The 17,206-nt window shown below is 40.7% G+C and overlaps 1 protein-coding gene across 1 annotated transcript in view; it reads right to left on the bottom strand.

Moving 5' to 3' along the window:
* LOC115222735 overlaps positions 1–700 on the bottom strand; it is a 7,298-nt gene extending 6,598 nt beyond the window's left edge. Inside the window, exon 1 of the mRNA XM_029793035.2 lies at positions 607–700. The gene's annotated coding sequence lies outside the window, so the exon portion shown is untranslated. The remainder of the gene's footprint in view (positions 1–606) is intronic.
* Between the last annotated feature and the right edge of the window lie 16,506 nt (positions 701–17,206).

The raw sequence follows: 17,206 nt of genomic DNA, 5'->3' as shown, positions 1-17,206 counted from the left end.
TAAAAAAAGGAAATGAAGAAAATGCTGACAAAATAATTTAAGTAAGGGAGAGTGTATTTAATTAGGTGAAAGTTCTTTTTACCGGTTGCGCATTCTTATGCTTATCAAAAGATAGAGTTCCTTTCTGATTGATTTTTTTTCTCTTATCTTATATATATATATATATATATATACAGTTAGTTAGATACATACATATAAAATATATATATATATATATATATATATATATATATATATATATATATATATAGAGAGAGAGAGAGAGAGAGAGAGAGAGAGTTAGTTAGATACATACATATAAAATATATTATATAACGTGTCGTAAAACCTGTGTAATTTTCTGATTGCTGGTAAATATTCTTAATACATTTGAATGCTGAGAGACTCGATTCATCGACCGCTTATTGTCTCAATCTGAACCTTGAGTAATTTTACATAATTCCGTTCTGATAGAAACTTTCTTTCCAAGTCTACATTAATCTTATCCTTTTCTCACAATGAATTTGAAGGCACTTAGAAGACACGTAGTTGTCGCCATCCCGTTTTCAAACCCATCATGAAAAAAAAAACCAACATAAAATAGATTGGAACTCTTTATATGCTTACCTGATTGGAAAGAATTTCTTCAGTCGGAGTATTCTCTCTCAAAATATTCTACCTCTGCAAAGCTGTCAGTTCAGTTCTCAAAAACAGTCTGTATAAATGCGTTATATCTTATAATTTCTCTCTGTGTATTGATCGGTTATTTCAACAGAGCAGCTGCAATCATAGCGTAAAATAAGAATTATTAAATAGGTCACATAAAAATGTTATACTAATTTAAAATCCTCATGATTCCCGTAGCATTTTTACCGGTCTTTATGTGCATTGCAAACTTTTATTATAATTACAAAGCGGGATTTGAGCATTATTCATGCTTTGTCTATATTCAGCATATTATTTTTCACTAAAAGCTAAATGACATATTTTGTTAAAATTTGCTCTCATAGGTTTTTTTTTTTTCAGGTGAAGGAACTTTAATGAATTAAAGGCTAAAGTTGAATGAGCTTCAGTTCGTGGCACTCCGTCGGTTTCGACGACGCGGGTTCCAGTTGATCCGATCAACGGAACAGCCTGCTCGTGAAATTAATGGGCAAGTGGCCGAGCACTCCACAGACACGTGTATCCTTAACGTAGTTCTCGGGGAGATTCAGCGTGACACAGAGTGTGACAAGGCTGGTCCTTTGAAATACAGTTACAACAGAAACAGGAAGAAAGGGGGAAAGTTGTGGTGAAAGAGTACAGCAGGGTTCGTCGAGCTTTAGGTGTTTTTCGCTCAATAAATACTCACAACGTCCGGTGTGGAAATCGAAACCGCCATCTTACGATCGCGAGTCCGCTGCCCTAACCACTGGGCCATTGCGTGTCCACAACCGTTAACAAACAAAAGCTACCACCATCCGCACAACCAACACCACTACAACCCCACTTCACCCAAAAAGAAAGCTTTCTGAAGAACTGATAAATTTACAGACCCCGAATTTTATCCTAATTAGGGGAGCTAATAAAGATCTTATGGCCCTCATATCTGGAAATAAAGAGATTGAGGAAGAAGGAGCAATACACGACACGAGCACACTGGAAGAGCAGTTGTTAGTGTATTACCCACTAACAACATCCACAATCATTCAGGAGGTCTTCCTCTACGATGAGAGATCCCCCAATATAATAGCTCCCAAAATACTTTTAATGGGACTCTCAGTGAAATTACAATCAGATCTGGGGGCCAGACAATCCGGCTGCTAACAGCGCCGGCATTATTAGTAGCCTCGCTCTTTTTCGTTCTCGCAAATCTTTCCGGCTGGTATGGCGATGACTAGAGTGGGTTGTGTAAATGTTCGTGGTCTAGGGTCACCTTGGAAGCAAGGGCGCCTCCTCAACGACCTGAGGTCTCTAGCCATGGACATCAGCAAAACCAAGATTTCTGACTCGCGATCTAGCCCCTATTTGAGGTCTACGCCTCTCTTAGTCACCCTGGAATATGAGGCAAGTTGACAGTGCTGTTTAGGAAAGGCCTGAATATTGAGGTTCGAATGATCTACTGGACCCGGATGGTAAGCTGGTGGTCCTGGATGTAAGAAATATCGAAGGTGGTGCTTTTAGACTAATCACTAATTACGCTCCAACTGTGGCGTGACAGTCGGATTTCTTCAGATGCCCGGAGGTATTTCTTGAGATGTCACGCTCATTAGAGCTAGTGAGCTATTGACTGGATTGTTGCAATGCATCACAGCACCTGCTTGGTGGTCAAAGTAATATCCTATTTTTCGGAACCGTTTAGTATTGCACATTCAGTCCGTCAGGGCTGCCCGCTGTCACCTCTTCTGTATGTGCTGGTTCTCGAGCCACTGTTGCGGAAGTTGTAACAGTTAAGATGTCTCCCTTTCGAAATTGGACTCGGGAGGGCAGTATCGAGGTACGCGGACGACATCGGGGTCATGAAGGCACCGTCATGGGGTTGGATGCCTTCGAGGTGGAAACGGTCGGCTCCATTGTAAAGGAATATGAGTCGGTGGCAGGGGGCTAAAATCAATACCGACAAGTTGGTGGGATTGCGACTGGGTACCGGGAGAAGCAGATAAGTGCCATCGGACGACGTTGTCGGACGCTGGACTGACGGACCAGTTAAACTGCTGAGGATCTGGTTTGGTCCCGACCTCCAGGTGGATAAGGATCGGGAAGAAGTGACGGATAGGTTGGCCTGCCTTATCCAGAAATGTGCAGAGAGAAAGTTGTCCCTAAAAGATCGAGTAGAGGTGGCGAATGACTATATCGCCTCTGTCATTTTTTATCGTCTGACCGTCTTGCCATGCCCCAGTTAATTCTTGATCAGATTGGATCGTATCCTGTTTATTTTCTTGTGGAAGGGACGCGTTCCAATGGTAAGGTTGTTGCTCTGATGTCAACTCCCTCTGCATGGCGGCTTAGGCGTACTCAGGTTGCACAACCTGAGTACTCAGTCGTACTCATGTTGCAACGCGTACTCAGGTTGCACGACCTGCAACGATTCTAGAAGGTGAAAGTGTGAGGCCTCCGTTTGTGAGACACGCCTTTCTGCAGCTCGTCACCTTGACGGAACTGCAGTTCTTGGTGAAGGATGGGCCGAGAGTTGGGGTCTGGCACTTGGAATGACGTCGGACGCTCACTGTCCTCTACAAGTCTGGCAATAGGATCGGTGGATATTCAAATTTAGATATTTACAGAGGATTAGCAGCGGTGAAGTGCGACGGCTTCCCCTGAGAGACCTTAGGCGTCGACGAAGACGAACTGGCAGCTGTATTCCGAGGTCTTTCCGGTCAGGGACTGTTATGGATAATTTCCCGAAGTCTTTGGCCTGGCAGTGCTACCGGTTCGAAATAAATTCTACAGGCACGGATGTGCAGACAGACGGGATTTTCCGAGTTGCTCGCACTTATGCGCTCGTTCAGTGTCCGGGCATTGCTGTCTTGTGGAGTTATCTCGGACAGCAGCTGACGCGTGTGGGACGGATCCGTCTGTCATCCGAGTCCATAATGAAGATTGCCTCGCCGCTCTCCTTTAATCGGCAGGCAAGGTAGTTTTCCTTTGTCTGGCGTTGTGGCGAAAGAGGTTGTCTGTTGGACGAAGCTGAAAGGAATGAGGACAGATACATCCCCCTTTGATAAAGCTCTCGTGGGTTTTTTTCAGGTTTTTCTTGAAAAAGGAAGTGAGTCTGAAGAGAGAGGTTATGAAAAGATGGGTAGAAGTTGCGAAAACGACAAGAGTGGGTGGTGCCCCTCTCAGTATAGTCCCGTGAACCGGAGGAATGGAGGTTGAGGGTGTTTCCCTCCTTGGTACACAGGGGGAATCTTGGATGGCTGGAGTCCTCGATTATCCCTAGAGGTTCTCCTGTATCAGGAGGATCCCATAATTATTACTCTTCTTTTTTCTAGTGTCGCATGCTATTTATGCTTTTCTTTTCCTAATGTATTCCGTGTATTCACTTTTTTCTTTTAATGACCCCATTCTGTCATATGTAAACCCCAACAATTTATGTCTGTCTTTATATTGTACTCCTCATTCTTCACCCCCGTGGCAAATAAAATATGTCATCATCATCATCATCATCACCATCATCATCATCAGTAGTAGTAGTAGTAGTAGTAGTAGTAGTAGTAGTAGTAGTAGAAGAAGTAGTTGTAGTAGTAGTAGTATCATCATTATTATTATTATATATTTAGCTTTTGTCTTTTATTTATACAAGTTGACTCCAAGTCTCACCCACAGACCTCAAGAGACAACAAGATAGTAATTTCAACACGGTATTATGACTAGGGTATCAAATATTTGGTTTTGCGTGGAGTATTGTTCTGGAAAGTGTCTGTCAACATATAAGAAAATTAAAAGTTTGTTTTAAAAAGTAATTGGTAAGACGATAGTTTGATTGTAATATGACAGTAAACGGTGTTGGCTATTATGAACGTTTAAATTACTTTCGATAACGTTTACATCTTAAAATGTTTTCGGAATTACATAGACAATATTTTTCTTGGGATATGAGCAGTTCTCATGAGCACTTTTTTAGAATTTCTTCTATTTTTTGATGCGTGTATATGTGTGTATAATGCGTGTATATGTGTGTATAAATGCAACATAACCCTCACTTAAGTACTTCCCCAACCAATCACCCCACTTGTTTAATTAACCTGATTCTTCATCTTCTCTTTCTCCAAGTGTTTTTCTTTCAATTCTTCTCTTCCTCCCCTTCTAGACCCCCATTTTAAATGATTTTATTCTCTTATTTTCAGCTTAACCATCAAAATATCAATGGCTTTACATCTCTGCATCTGGCCTGTTCTCACGCAGTGGCTGAAAATGGTGACACACCTCTACATTGGGCTGATCAAATGTAGGTCCCCAGTGAGCTGAAATATCCATATCTGTGACCTTTATGGTTTCATTAAGTCATTCAGGTCTTAATCCCATCATTGATTGTTCTACTTTCTTCCACACTGAAATCCCGATACTGAAATCTCCTTCATTAATTATTAATCACCATAATTATTATTACTTTTCTTACTTGACTAGATTCTTTACTTCATCTCATCGTCCATTACCTTAACGTTACAAGTTCAAATCCACTCTCCTTTTGATTCCATGTAAAAAAAACCTCCCTTCTTTGTTTCTTTCTTTCTTTTTCATTTCTTTCTCTTTGCCTCCTTCTCTCTCTCTCCTAATGTCCCACTTTTCTCTGACTCTAGAATTTACTTTTGTCTCTTTATGTTCTAAGTTCAAATCCTATCAGAGTATCTATTGTCACTCTGGGGCTAACGTAATCTGTACTAGTAATATCCAGGGGCTCATTTAATACAGTATCCCTACTCTTCTGTTTTTGTGTCTTATTACTGTTAGAAAAAAATCTTGTGGTATTTATTTCCGACCCATTATGTTCTTTAAATTTGATTAGTAATTACTATTAGTAAGTTATTAGTATTAAGACAAATTATTTTCCATTGAGTTTTATAGGGAATTATTCTAAATAAATTGATAACATACCTTACCTAGCTTTGGGTACGATAACTGGGCGTAAAATTATATATGACGCAAATTGTTGTTTGCTCCTTCTCGAGCCATCTCTGGCTCATTAGGGACGGTTTCCCGGTTTCCTTGGTGTATAGGTTCTCCACCTGGACGGGACGCCGGTCTGTCGCAGGTGAGCTGCAAGATGCAGGAGGAAAGAGTGAGAGAAAGTTGTGGCGAAAGAGTCAGCAGAAGTTCGCCATTACCTTCTGCCGGAGCTGCGTGGAGCTTATGTGTTTTCGCACATAAACACACACATCACCCGGTCTGAGATTCGAATCCGCGATACCTCGACCGCGAGTCCGCTACTCTAACCACTAGGCCATATTCCTCTATATGACGTAAATAAACAATAAAAAATAACTTGATTTATATTTCTGAAATTTGTACAAAGCCGTTAATTACTGCATATATAAATTAATTGGAACATATTTTGTTCGAATTTAATATGTAGCCGTAAACTGTACAGGTTTTAAAAATTTTGGAAAATCTAACTCGTTTACGGATTCTATAAAATTTTAAAAAAGATGATTTCAAATTGGGATGATTCCAAATCAGTTCCTTTACCGAGTGAGATCTTCATTTTAGTCTACTCAAAGATTGTTTCAGTAAATTTCACCTTTTCATTGGCTCAAAGACGAAATATGTTGCCCATAAAGATCTGGTTGAATTTATCAAATTTTAAAACCACGGAAAATCGTAGTGATGATATAAATGAAAAATCAGAAACTTCAAGGCATATCATGACTTCACAAGAAAGTAATCTTCGGAGTACAAGACGATTTCACATGTAAAATGGGAATATAATGGATTGACTTTTACTTCGAAAAATATTGAAAAAAATATTTGTCTGATTAATATGTAAGGATTGTTTGGTGTCTGAAAGTATGAACCTCCTAAAATTAAAAGCATTTTGATTCAAGACATTCCTTCTATAGCAGTTAGCCTATAGAATTGTTTTGAAAGGCTATCAGAATCTTTCAGTACACAGTTGCAATCTCTTTAGAAATCTATTCACACCATAAGCAGAGGGATATATTGGGTTGTCCGGAAAGTTTGTGCCGATATTTAAAGGAAGGAAAAATGTCAATAAATACTTGCCATTATATTTTTAATCAACCAAATATGAACCATTTTCTTGCACAATGCGTCTCCATCTTTCTTTTAACTTGAAAATACCCTCTTCTCAGAAATGAGGTGGTTTCATGGCAAAGAATTCATCAAGGTATCTTTTTACGTCATCCAAGGATCAAACACTACACACCTTCCTTCCAAGCACTACTGTAAACAGCAGAAGTGAGCTAGAACGTTAAAATTTAGTGTGCATACAGAGAAGAGTTCAACACCAATCTGTGTCAAGCGGCTTTACTCTCCACGCTTTAGCTTCATTACTATGGCAACAGTCCGGATACTTATTGATCAGACCACGTATGTTCACAACGGGGAAAAGCTCTATTTCTTGAAAATAAATCGCAATATCACAATTACCCATATATATCTATCTATCTATCTATCTATCTATCTATCTATCTATCTATCTATCTATCTATCTATCTATCTATCTATCTATCTATCTATCCATCTATCTATCTATCTATCTATCTATCTATCTATCTATCTATCTATATATATATATATTATATATATATATATATATATATATATATAATATATATATATATCGACTGACGTGTTGTCACTTCGGCTCCGAAGGTAATCGTTTATTTTGACTATTTATAACCCACATTTTGTGTACATTTTTGTAAATAAGGTGTGTACAGCACCCAACTTTCGTTTGAGTACTTTTCCAAGGGAGGAATTCGCCCCTAGGGGCAGTTTCAACCCTAATTAAATTGTATATTTTTCTTCTCGACATTTTTTAATGTCGAGAAATTTTATTGTCGAACGCTGGTCAAATTCCTTCATGGGACAGCATTTCCCTAGCCTTGAAACGCTAGGAGAAAAAAAGAACTCCTGCACGCACACGCATTCGAATAGAACAGACATGACCAGCAATACATCAAAGACAAACCTGAGTGACGTGGAAGTGAACGCTGTAACCACTTTCGTTAACAGCCCTGCCACGACCTCCACCACCACCAACAACAACAACAACGAAACTACCACTGCTAAATACACCACCACCACCAACATAAATGATAAAAATGTAACTGACACAAATACCATTAACAACAACAACAACAACAATAACAACGACAAAAATGAAATAAATATTATATCATCCAATAGTGAAGATATTATTAACATATCAGAAACAATGGTACCTGAAAAAGCCACGTCCAAGAATATTTCGGATAAAACAACAACAAAAACACACAACGACAACAACTGCCAGAATAGAACAGTGAATTTCGCTGACACCCTGCGTCAGAAAAAAGAAATAATAAAATTTACAAATGAAAAGTTGATAGAAACGAGAGCACTCTTTACAACCCAAGGGAAGGATTTAGTGCTGCATACACCTCAACACATAAAGGAACAAATAGAAAATAAGACAATTATATATAAAATTATATTAAAAAAAAACAAAAGACAAAATGAACAGATAACAAAAACGGACATAGAAAAGTGTGCAAAAAACATCATGTAAAAAAAAGAATTTATAAACTGGGGTCCCCAGGTTAATATAGTGGTGGTCCGCTTCCCTGACCAGGAAGTGGCAAAAGCTCACTCTACGGAGACTTTACAAAATGATGAAATCATCATGATTCAGTATTACAAAGGACAAAGAGTGAGCAAAATTAGAATTAAAAATGTCCAAACAGATATACCATCCAAATGGATAACATCGGCGATATGTTACCATTTAAAAACGATAAATATATTAGAAATCGCCGTGTACAAAAATGACAATTGGGGTGGTAAATCGATAGAAGTTACCATCCAGATTGATGGGTCCTCTATCGAGAACCTACCTGATAGGATTCATTTAGAAAATGGGTAAAGCCTATATGTTGTAGCAGAAGGGAAAAAAAACAAGATGCTACAACTGTGGCAGCCCAGAACATTTAATTGCAAAGTGCGTTCTAGGAGAGAAAAAACAAGAAAGAACAAATCAGAAAACAAATAAAAAACCCTTGTTACCAACACAAACACACTCAATTATGGAACAATGCCAAGAAAAACAACAAACCAGCAAACAAACCCCAACAACATCACTAAGAAAAGAAACAGCACCAACACATTCATCGTTGACGTCGCAACCAATTAAAGATACTGAACTAACACCAAAAGATAGACCAACACCAGCACCAAGGACGACAACTAAGCAAACAGAAAACAGTGACGGGAAGACAAATTCTACCCCTAACACCACAACAACACAACACCGCACAAAACATCAACAATTTCTATAAACATAAATATTAACGCAAAAGCTTTGCCTTTACCCCCTTCTGATTCGTCGGACTCGTCGTCCAACGAGGAAAGTTCGACAGAATGGCAAACAGAATGGCAAATAGCCACAGGGGGTAAAAGGAAAAGATAAAAAAAACCCCACCAAACAAGTAAGTAAAGCAGGGTGATATTTAACTCCGGACAGCATCCCCTTAGACAATCAAAAACTCAATGACCCCGCAAAACCTCACACACAACTAACAGCAATAGACACAGACAATAAAAAACTAATGGATTACATTGCATCCAACAAGAACATCTGTGAAGATGACTTTAAGACAAATAATCATCCGCGCACTACACCACCGAAACTCATAAGAATTGTACACATAAAACAAACACAACACCATACACTGAAAACCATATTTCCAAATGCGGTAGGGGGTTTCAAAGATACCTATCAAAAAAACTATTCAAACACCTCCTCAAAGACACTACAAAAGAAGAAAAAACTGAAACTTTCGAAATGAGTGAGTGACCTGCCCTCTTGGCTCTTGTCTCTTCCAATGTAGTGTGTGAAACACAAATTTCTTAAACGTCAATTAAACGTCAATGTGTGAATGCGCGTGGCTTGGCGTCGGCTTGGAAACAAGGTTACCTTCTAAACGACATCAATCACTGAACGTGGATATAGTAGCTATCAGTGAAACCAGACTCAACAAGCCGCGGGCCCTCGCATCCATGTTTGGCGATCAAATCGACATTTATTTTTCTCCCTGTCTGCCGAACATGGGTGGTGGAGGTACCGCGGTGCTTTTTCGAAAGAGTTTAAACGTAAAAGTAAGAACAATATTCCTAGATCCGGAGGGTAGGCTGGTTGTCTTGGACGTGAATGGCAGAAATGGGTGTGCATTCCGTCTGATGGCAGTTTATGCACCGTCCTTAACGGGTCGGGCGGATTTCTTCAGACGTCTAGAGGTTTTCCTGGGTACGTCTAGATCTTTACTGTTAGAAGTGGATTGGAACGCTACCTTGGACACGCATCTAGATTATGTGGGAATGGATAGGAATAGAAGGGGGTGTAAGTGCCTCAAAGACCTATCAGACGTTTCCATTTGTCTGACACGTTCCGACTCGACCATCCGAACGTGCCAACGTGGACTTAGACAAAGCGCGTCGGATCGTCGAGATCTTATCTAGATAGAATTCTATGCAGGACAACGGATAGGGATAGTGTAGGATGTCCACAATTTAAAATAGTCAGCTACACAGATCACAAATTTGTGACGTGTACGCTCGACTTAGATAAGACACATAGACAGGGTCCCGGTTACTGGAAACTGAACAGGTCGCTCTTAGTGCGACAGGTTTACAGGAACCGGATTAGCGAGGTAATTAAGAGGGCGCTGACGGGAGTCGTCGTTAACAACCGCTGGTGGTTCGCCCTGAAAATGGCAATAAAATCGGAATCAATTAGGTTTAGCAAGGAATTAGCGATAGTTGGAAATAGGGTAGAGGGAGACCTGGTTAAGAAACTAGAAGTGTCACTTACCACTGGCAGCGCAACCAACGTGCTGGCTTCGAGGATGGCCCTCGACCAACACCTCAACGCCAAGCACGAAGGTTGCGTCGTCAGAGCTAAAATGCGTGCCTTAAGGAACGAAGGGATCGAAGCTGCGCGAGAGGCCCGGGTAGCGGAGGCGCAACGTGGCAACAGAGCCACCATTCGGTCTCTGAAAGATCAATAGGGATGCAGTTTACTCGAATCCGAAAGGATGTGTGAGGCCTTTCAACAGCACTTTGCTCGACTGTTTGGTGCGAGTGGTGGGTCGGAACGCGGGATGGATTTCAGTGCCTACCTGACCGACATGCCGCGGTTCTCGGCAAAAGAAGCGGAGTGTTGTGAAAGTCCCATCACAGCCGCTGACGTGCGGGATGCGATGGCGGGCTGCGCGAGGGATAAGTCGCCTGGATTGGATGGTTTACCCTACGAGCTGTATTGTCAAATGCCAGACTTGTTTGGCGACCTCTTGGCATCAGTCTACTGCAACTGGCAACAAAACGGGAGAATCCCCGGTTTCGTGAGCCGAGGTGCAGTGACGTTGCTGAAGAAAGACCCAAACAAGGGGAATTCTATAGATAATTTCAGCCCCATCACTCTGCTCAACGCAGATTTGAAAATTTTGGCCAAAGTAATAGCCGAGAGGTTGGCGCTTGTCATTGGTAAACTTGTCGACAGAGCGCAAACATGATGGACAACCTCCATCTGATGTGCCACATTGTGGACAGGGTAGTTAAGGATCCTGGCATGGGTGGGGCGCTGATCAATTTGGATCAGTCTAAAGCCTTCGATAGGGTCGACCATCGGTACTTGGCGGCCGTCCTCAGGGCGGCTGGCTTCGGTCCCGTCTTCCGCGGTTGGATCGCTGCCTTGTATAGCGGCATCCGATCGGTGATTCGGGTGAACGGTCACCTGTCGAAACCGTTTGACATCACGCGTTCGGTCCGTCAGGGGTGTCCCCTGTCGGCGCTTCTGTATGTATTGACTCTCGAGCCGCTACTGCGGAAGCTGGCGACACTGAGGGGCATCCCACGGGAACTGGGTTGCGGGACGAGCGTGTCGGCATATGCGGACGATGTCACCGTCATAGTGTCGAGCAAAAAACACATCCAGATGATAGGCGAGACACTAAGAAAATACGAAACGGTGACGGGAGCGAAAATTAACCCGGAAAAGTCAGTGGATTTGCTACTCGGCACTTGGAGAAGCAAGCCCATGCTGTCCGACTGCGGCTCAGTAGTGGGACGCTGGACGGGCGGACCGGTTAAATTGCTCGGGGTCTGGTTCAGTCCGAACCTCCAAATGGATAAGAACTGGGACGAGATCACGAGTAGAGTGGTCGCTCTCAGCCAAACATGGGCCGAGAGAACGCTGTCTCTAAAAGGTCGGGCGGAGGTGGCGAACGCGTACATCGCATCCGTCATCGATTACCGCCTGACCGTCGTGCCTTGTCCCGACGTCACCATCGCCAAACTGGAACGCATACTCTTCCGCTTCCTGTGGAAGGGTGGCGTTCCGATGGTGATGAAGTCCATTTGCTGTCAACATCCGTTGAATAGAGGACTGGGCATGCCATAGTTAATGATGCGCAGGCATGCTCTGAGACTGCGACATCTCTGGAACTTCATCGACGACGGTGAACAGGTGTGGGGGCCGTTTGTGAGGCGCGCCTTCACCCAGCTCGTCTCACTGACCGAACTGCAAACGTGGATCAAGAAGAGACCGAAACTGGGCGATTGGCACCGAGAGTGTCGCCAAGCTCTACAGCAGCTCTGCCGACCGGGGTCAAACTTGTGTAACTTACAAACGACTAAAGCGTTCTATAGAGGACTAGTGGAGGGGAGGTCCGACGACACACTCGGGGCAAACCTGGGCGTCGACGAGAAATTCCTAACCCGCCTGTTCAGGACGACTTTTCGGGCCGGGGACTATGGATAACTTCCAGAAATCCCTGGCTTGGCAATGCTATCGAGACGCCCTACCTGTTCGAGAGAAGAGCTACAGGCACGGTTCGAAAACCATCACCGGACCGACCTGCCCGAGATGCGGTCAGAGCGACGAAACCGTTCTGCACGCGCTCGTGCTGTGTCCAGATATTTCAGAGCTGTGGACCTTCGTCGAACAGCTGTTGTCGCGTGTAGGATGGGCCCGCTTATCGGCCGAGTCTATCGTGAATATTGTTCCATCACTTTCCTTTAAACGGGAAGGGAAAACAGGGTTCGTTACGCTGATGGCTACGGCGAAAGAATGTGTGTGGTGGACGCGTTTGCAAGGACTGCAAAAAACACACCTTCCTCTCTGGTCAGTTTCTCGTCAATTTTTTCAAGTACCACTTGAAAAGGAGGATGAGAATAGAGAGGAAGGCTTTGTCGAACGAATGTTTTAATAAAAAGTGGGTGAAAGTGGCAAAAATGGTCAGTGTGAAAGACGACACTATTTTAAGCGTAAATCTGTAACCAAAAGAGACAACGAGAAGTAAGGCGACTTACTCGTGTGTTCTTTTTCGAATTGTCTGAGGTGACCTTGGTCTTTTTTGTAGGTTTTTCTTTCCAAGGCTACACCTAGACTGTGAACTTTATATATATATATATATTGCTTTTTTATACACCACACAACCCACAGATCCCTATTGATTGAACGTTTATTTTTATTTTTTCGTGTCCCACCCATCCCACCTCGAAAAGAAAAAACTCTACATTGTATTTCGTCCATTTTTATTCTGTGTTTAGCCCTGTGTGGCCACAATAAAAAATTATCTCTCTCTATCTATCTATCTATCTATCTATCTATCTATCTGTCTATCTATCTATCTATCTATCTATCTATCTGTCTGTCTGTCTTGCTCTCTGTCTGTCTCTCTGTCTGTCTGACAGTCTGTCTCTTTATGTGACAGTTTCTCCATCTGCCGGTCTGTCTGTCTGTCTGTCTGTCTGAAGAAGAGGAAATTCCATCACGTGTTACATGAACCTGGTACCAAGCGTGACACCCACTGCTGCCTTAACAGCCTCCCTGACACGGCAGATGTAACCTGCGATGGCAACATAACATTCGTTTCATTTGATGAACTTTATCATCCAACAAATGGCAAGGTTTCTTTTTGCTCCCCAACTTTTAGAAAGCCGTTTCATATACATTATGGACGGGAGACACTATCTCTAACCCTCGCGCTTCATCCATTCTTCCTCTTTGTCTCATTTCAGCAAAAGCTTCTTTTTTTTTACTTTTGCTGGGATCGAAATTTTGCTTTCTTTACACCCGAAGAAGGAAGGGAAACAACTAAATTGGGCCATTATTCATGGGAGGCAACTCTTAATATTCTTTTCCCCTCTCCTCTTGTCATGACGGGACGTAACTCTGTTTAAACTATTCAATTTTTATTTTACAAAGAACGTTCATTTTAGGCTAAATTTAAGATAACGCCAATTACGTCACAGAAACGAGAATTTTGTTTTTGTTTTTTAATGTAATAGCACAAAATGTGTTATTTTATGTCCAGCTTCACCGAAAGTTCTTAGTTCGCGTGGAATTTGTGTTGGTGATTTGTAGAGAAATTGAAGACGAAGATTTATTGACTACAGTGTGGAGAAGCAATAAACTGGCATGTATGTCACAGACTGAGGCAGTTGTCCAGCGTTATGTTCTTATAAACTCTGGCTGGTTGTAAAGCATGTTTTCCGACAGCAACTTCCTTGTTTTCTATGTCCTGAAGCAAGTGTGTTGTGTCTCGAAATGATTGATCTTCTTAAGGTTGAAGTTTATCAATGGTCTAAAATGTTAGAGGCTCACGCGCATGAACGTTGCCTACACATTCTGCGGATAAACATTTCTCTCCTATACCTTATGAACACTCCAGGGTTTCTTTCTATTCCTGTCATCTGTTTTGTTTTTCTTCTTTTCATACTGATTCACAATTTGTGTCAGTCAAAATAATAATGAAATCCCCAGAGTTTGTTGTCCGGCAGGTTTACTCCCTCTCTTTTGACTTATGTAATGATTCTCGTGTCACTATTACACAGACTGGAGGCGTTGCAAAGCATCCTGCGCGAGCTAGGATGTGAGAGATGTGTGTCGGTATATTCCAACGACATCACGTTAATAGTGTCGGATCATAAACACATAGAAATGATTCGTAGCGCATAACATGTATTACGACTACCAGAAGTTACGAAATTTTGCAAATGTAAAATATGACTATTTTGTTCGGGATACAGACAGTAATTTCGCTCTTACCGTACTCGCATTGCGGAGTTCTAAGATCGCTAAGTATTTAACACTACTTTTTCTTCTTTGTTAGAGTCCATTTGCAATTTTCTTTAGTCAAAATATACAGCTTACGATTTGAAAAAGTATCGTCATGTGACACCCATACATGCATACATGTTACGTACATTTAAACATAAATATAACATGTCGATATAAACATGTATATATGAAATAGAGTTTCTGAGAGTAGAGTGATGGGAAGTTTAAAAAAGCAAAATACTTTTTTGCTAAAGAAGATGTAAATGAAATTCACTCCGTATTCAAAACATTAACAACGGATTTTTTTATATTTTAACTTTACGCAATTTAATTATGATGCAAATTTGAACGAACGCGAAATTGTTCGTTTTGGTTTCTTTCTCATTCTAATTCATTTCTCAGAGTTTTAGCTAAAACACTCCGAAAATTTTATCAACGTACATCACGAGTGTCAATCGTTACTGAGTTGTATAACCTGTTTTGTTTACATATTTAGAAAACAATAATCCGACCCGATTATGGTTTTACAACGAAGAACAAAGCTAGAAATTCCCAGGAAGTCTACAATAATGGAAAATTTAGATGACACCAAGGAAATGAATTTGAACCGGTTTACAAATGTTACGATTGCTGCCAAAATGTTTTGACAAATATAAGCAGACAAAAAATGGTTTTTACTTTCTTAAATTCTTTTATTTTGAATTTGGCATTTGACTTCCATGTCGCCCCAAAACTAAACATTTGAAACAGCATAAAACGCAATCATGTATCCATGGTGGTGAATATTTCTTAGAAGTCTGTGTCTAGCGCTGAAAAATTATCACGTCCTAAATTTCAAAGAGATTATGGGTTTTCGTAAGACCCATGGTGAAAGTCAATAACATATCGCACAACACCACTAAAATACTCACTTACAAAGCGAAGTAATCCAGAGACAAGCAACAGCAAATGATCCATGTTGGCAATGAAGCAGTTTTTATTTCGAAATTTCATTTGCCTAAAAAGATTTCGAAGCAAAGACATAAATATTGAATGACATTTGTGAGTTCATCTGTCCCTTAACAGGTATCCTTTTTTCCCCTGCGGAGTAGCCAACATCCTTACCATACACGTGCGTATATGTTTGCCGACTGAACGACCGGGGAACTTAACTATGGTATGTCTATAGCAGCATTACCGACACCTTTGGCTCTCAATGACAACATTATCTCTGATATATATATATATATATATATATATATATATATATATGTATATATGTATTATATATATATATATATATATATATATATATATTATATATATATATTATATATATGTATATATGTATTTATATATATATATATAATATATATATATATTATATATATATATATAATATATATATATATATACATATATATATATATATATATATATATATATATATATATATATATATATATATTATATATATATATATATATTAATATATATATATATATATATATGTATATATATAGTCTCCTTCAGAAGACACACGTGTTATCAAGCGCTGTTTGTATTGATGAAAACATTCATGGAACTCGTTTTCTGGGATAAACAGCCTCATTGCATTCACTTTGGTTCTCTGTCCTGAAATCTTCATCCTTTCAAGCACGATTTGACTTTTGGAAAGAGGAATAAATCGCAAGGGGCGACATCTGGGAACACCATGGCCGTTGGACGTGTGGAATGCTGTGCCTAGCCAAAAACCGCTTCACAACTTGCGCTGAATAGGCAGGTGCGTTGTCATGGTGCAAATGCTACAATCCGAATGCATCCAAGTGTGACATTTTCCTAATAATAGCAGCCTGGAAACGCAGCAGAACGTTGCCGTAGTACCCCTTCTTTACTCTCTGACCAAATGGAGCATATTCATGATGAACAATCCGCTTGTATTGTTGTCGAAGAAAACTGTCAACAATGTTTTCACATTGTCTCGGAGAAATTGAATGTTTATCACTACAAAGACGGAGCCATTGTTTCGGAGTCATAGCCATACACACAAGATTTATCACCCATTATGACAATTTTCAAAACGTTTTCATCGTTCATGAGACAATCAAGGAGTTTTTATGCAACTAAAACCCGAGTGTTTTTCGTCAGCGGAAAGCAGTTTTGGCTCAAACTTGGCAGACACGCGTCTCATACCCAAATTTTCAGTGAAAATAGACTGAACTGAGCCGTATCTATTCTGCTCGTCCTCTGATAACTCACAGATGGTGATTCGAAAATGTCCTTTCACAGCTGCACGCACATCCGCGATGTTTTTCTCAGTTTTACTGGTTTCTGACCTTCCAGAACGTTCGTCGTTATCGACACAATTTCAGCCATCTTGGAAACGTCTGAACCATTTGTACACTTTTGTGCAACTCATGCATGTCTGCCTCTCTAAACTCTTTCTGGAACTTGGAACTTTGCGTAGGCTTCTGGACTGGTATCACCAAG

The sequence above is a fragment of the Octopus sinensis genome, linkage group LG21 (genome assembly GCF_006345805.1).
Source record: "Octopus sinensis linkage group LG21, ASM634580v1, whole genome shotgun sequence".
NCBI classification, from domain to species: Eukaryota; Metazoa; Mollusca; class Cephalopoda; order Octopoda; family Octopodidae; genus Octopus; species Octopus sinensis.
Note: the sequence above shows the minus strand (reverse complement) of the source record. Positions and strands in the feature narration are given on the sequence as shown.